Source organism: Bufo bufo, chromosome 5, assembly GCF_905171765.1.
Source record: "Bufo bufo chromosome 5, aBufBuf1.1, whole genome shotgun sequence".
NCBI lineage: Eukaryota > Metazoa > Chordata > Amphibia > Anura > Bufonidae > Bufo > Bufo bufo.
Window position 1 is genome coordinate 489,384,477 of NC_053393.1, and position 4,140 is coordinate 489,388,616.

At 40.5% G+C, this 4,140-nt stretch overlaps 1 long non-coding RNA gene across 1 annotated transcript; it reads left to right on the forward strand.

The window, feature by feature from the left end:
• The first annotated feature begins 431 nt into the window (after positions 1-431).
• LOC121001681 lies at positions 432-1,789 on the forward strand. The gene is made up of 3 exons (XR_005779108.1): positions 432-579; positions 1,207-1,389; positions 1,475-1,789. It is a non-coding gene; the product is annotated as an uncharacterized LOC121001681 (long non-coding RNA).
• Positions 1,790-4,140: the final 2,351 nt, after the last annotated feature.

A 4,140-nucleotide genomic window follows, 5' to 3' on the forward strand; every position in this document is an offset into this window, starting at 1 on the left:
ATTAGTCCTTATTGATGACCTCTGTCATTCACAGCTCCATTTCATTCATTTTCGACACGTTATTTATTTTTACTAATGCTGTTTCTTCGTTATATTTATTTCTTTTCATTTTTATGCATCTAAGAATTTTGTTTTTTGTGCATTTGTCCCCTCATTCAGCACATTCAAATCTCAATACTTCAAAGCAGAAGCGCAGGATGCTCTCTCTACCTTTTAAGCTTATCTGGCTTTATTGTTGGCGTGGAAACAAACAGAACAGCTAATTGGTGTGAAAAAAGAAAAACAATCAAATCACGCCAGCAGAAATAAATTATTTACCATTTTGGATTTAGATGAACTGAGGATGAAGTCGCGAAGTAAATGTTGACTTTGTTAGGATGGGTCACTTGAAGGGGCTGCGCTAAACAGTGGTGAAGTCTGTAATAGACTCCGTGATGTCGTTTGCCATTATTTTCCTTTCTCGTACCGCATAGCATTAGATGGAGAAGGTGCGTGATCCTTGCAGGAAGCAGAAGTTTGCACAAAAGTTGAAAAAGGAATTTTGACTTCCAACTGAGTTGCTATCGCTCAGGGGCCCAGGTGAGGGATGTATAATTTTCAGACACATACTCCTATTGAAAATAGCACCTTTTTTATTTTAAAAGGCGATGGAGCAGTCAAAGTGCTAAATTATACATTTTCACAGGTTGATTCTGTTTTTCAAATAGTTCCAAAAAAAAAGTACTGAACGGAATATCTTTTAACCCTTACACGAAAGACAATACCTCACTGAAGAACATATCCGCCTGCTTGGGGCCTCAAAGTTGAAACCCAGAAGATGCTAGTTTAGGAGGCTTGCCACCAGATTCTTTTTACTTTTATATTATGTACATTGTATCTTTCCCATCCAGTTTCTCTATGCACATGATACACCTCCTACTTTGTTTTGCTTACGGTGGAGTTGAGCTCTCCTCACCGGTCTTCCCTTTTCTTCAGTAACTTTAATGACCTCCTAATTCTCATCCATCTATTTCATTTATGATTTGCACCACGTTCTGCGCCTGCAATCACCTCCAGCAGCTCCAATAGGTCAAGAAGCTGACAATCCCATAAAACACACATGTACAACAACAACAACAACAACAACATTGCTGGAGAAAGACTTCTGCTGCTGCTGACTAGAGCCTGACTTTACTCTCTTAAAGCATGAGACATTTCTACCCTTAGACTTGCTGCTGTTAAGAACTGGCAGGGATCATGTGCTAAATGCCTGTGACAAGAGGAAACAAAGCTACAGACATGCTAATGATTCTCATTGGGGAGGAAATGAGGGCTGCTGAAGAACATGCAGTAGGACATTGATCTTTACAAATCACCCTGGGAAGAAACAACCAAGGCTCTTCTAATCAGGTACTGTACAATAATAATCATGCCCACACATCTATAAGATGCTGGATCTTACCTTTCCTCTTAGGTCTCCTTCTTCTTCTCTTAGACTTGAATTTGAGTTGACTACTTGAACAGGCTGAGGTCCTGCTGCTGCCCAAAACTGAAGCCATGGATGGAGTGCAACTGAGTACAATGTTTGGAGAATGGTCACCAATTTGCCTCAGTTCATGAGATTTAAGCGCTTGCTTGGTAAGATATACCTCTGTAGCTGCTGTTGTATCCTGCTGGATTTTGTTCTGGCATGTAGTCACTTGCTATTAGCTGTGTTAAGTGTCTTTTATCTTCTTTCCATGCTTGGGAAGCTGCTGGTGAAGCTGCTGGATCAGCTCTCAGTGTAAGGCTGTCTTCCTCTTAGCAGGGGCTGCAAATGCTCTGAATCTACTTTTTGCACCTCTGCTAGTCGTTTGGCACAAGCCACTTTGAAGCCAATCATGCAGGGAGCCTGTCTATTTGCTATAGGAAAGTCTAATTAGATCCAATCAGAACTGTCTCCTGGCTCTGACATCACACCATCATCAGTCCTCTCTCTCTCTCTCTCGCTGTATCCCCCCTTGTCAGATTGCAAATTCAGCTCCCATTTGGGCTGATGGATATGCTTAGGACCCGACAGAAAGGGAAAAGAAGAAGGAGAAGACGCACTGTAGGGGCTAGGAACATACTGCCTGTCTATCTGGAAGAAGCCTGGGGGGAGCATCTTAAAGAATGCATGCTGTAAAAGCATCTCTTTGCCTTTTGCATTAAGCCACATGGGCAGAACATTATGTTTGCGGACCCTGCCCGCAACTAGTTCTCAGGGCAAAGAGTTTTATTTATTTATTAACTAGTTAGTTCTCGGAATGGAATAGAAGTATGTGATTATGAGTGTTGAAGTATTATAGGTGGTGTCTGTTTCCAAGGAGGGGGAAGCTGTGATTGTAGAAAAGTATCTGATTATATATATAGATGGAAAAGGAAAAGAGAAGAGCAGATCACGGATGAAGTGTGTGAATCATATAGAGTGAGCGGAAGCCGAGGCTTTGTCTGCTGTGCAATAGGTGGGAGTTACAATGTGGTACATTTGTTCCTTTGTGTAGTTTATTACATATTTATAAACTATGTACGGTATGTAGCTTATTGGACAAGTGGGAAATTAAAGGGGTTGAATGTTGTGGTCTACCCAAAGGCATGATTGAAAGGTAACTCGCCATGGACCTGGTGCCTTTTACTGCATAATAAAAAAAAATGACCAATATACGGTGCTGACCTATACTGCAGAGGTGTACAATTATACAAAACGACACGTAATAAAAGCAAATACCGATCCCCACTCTAAAAAGTAAACTCTAAATGGAGGCCTCAACAATCTTAACATGTGGGCTAATGTCAAAATAAGTTTAAAAACCTACTGATTTTTGCTTTCGATTTTAAGATTGTGACTAGTATTGAGCAAATTGAACCCAAACGAATTGACTTTGATCTGAATTTCAGGAAGAATTTGATTCGCCGTGAAGCCAAATCTCCTCAGGTTACGTGGTAACAAATCTATTTGTCCTGAAATGGCGCTAAAAGTTAAAAATATATACTCAACTCAGCAAAGAGGCCGTCGCGGCCATCTTGATTGGCAGAAACCACCCCCAGACAGCATGATGATGTGATGACGTCATCTTGCGAGATTTTGCGCAGAGTCTTCAATTAAGTTGGCTGGGCCAGCCTCTACGCGAGCAAATGGATGAGGTGAGTGTTTATTTATTTATTTTTCCGTGATCAGTGATGAATGCAGCATCTGGGGGGGTTCAATGATGAGGGGGGCTTGATCGCTGTTCTCCATCATTGTGCCCACTACATACCAAGGAATTCAGTATATTGGGCAGACTAGATGGGCCAAATGGTTTTTATCTGCCGACACATTCTATGTTTCTATGAATGTGCATCATTAATAAGTAATTCATCACAAATTAAATTTCTTTGTGAAATTCGACAAAACAGCCAAATCAAATTTTTCATAACTTCGCTCATCTCTCGTTGTAACAGTGAGGTATCAATGCGTTTGTTATTCTATACATTTCAGAACATACATCAGGTCGGGGAGGAGAACTTCATGTCTGTGGACCTCTGCACCAGCTGCTTAGCTAGGATGTATAGGTGACTATATACTCTATGTTCATTCGCTTTGGTTTTGCTAAACTACATTTTGCAGCATACTTGACAGTTTGCACATTACCAGATGTAGCAGAGCTGTTTAACTTGTTGGGGCTGCATTACTAATAATTGAGGGAGATATAATAAAACTAATTCTTTACTTAGCGATATGGTGAAACATAAAACATACATCACAGTATAAGTAGTAATATTGCAAAGTGACCAATCCATTTCTGCTACATCTGCATGTTGTTTCGATCGTCTTCCATAATGATAATAGGTGTAAATCAGTGTATGAGTTTCATAGAAGTAAATGTTAACACATTTATGCCCAGAGATTGTGAGTAGAGATGAGCGAAGTTTAGTAAAATTTGATTCGGCAACTTCACCTAAGTCCGCCAAGAAATTCAATTTGTTACAAATAAATTAATCACGAATCGCTATAAATCATGTATACCCAGGCCACTCTGCCTTAGGGTACGGCCAAACGGAGCGGCCGTGCTGCAGGCGGATGAAGAACCGCGTAGTCAATTAGCCCACAGTTGCCTTTCATTTAATAATGAAGACCGCAATGTATAGTCTTTCTTCATTGGT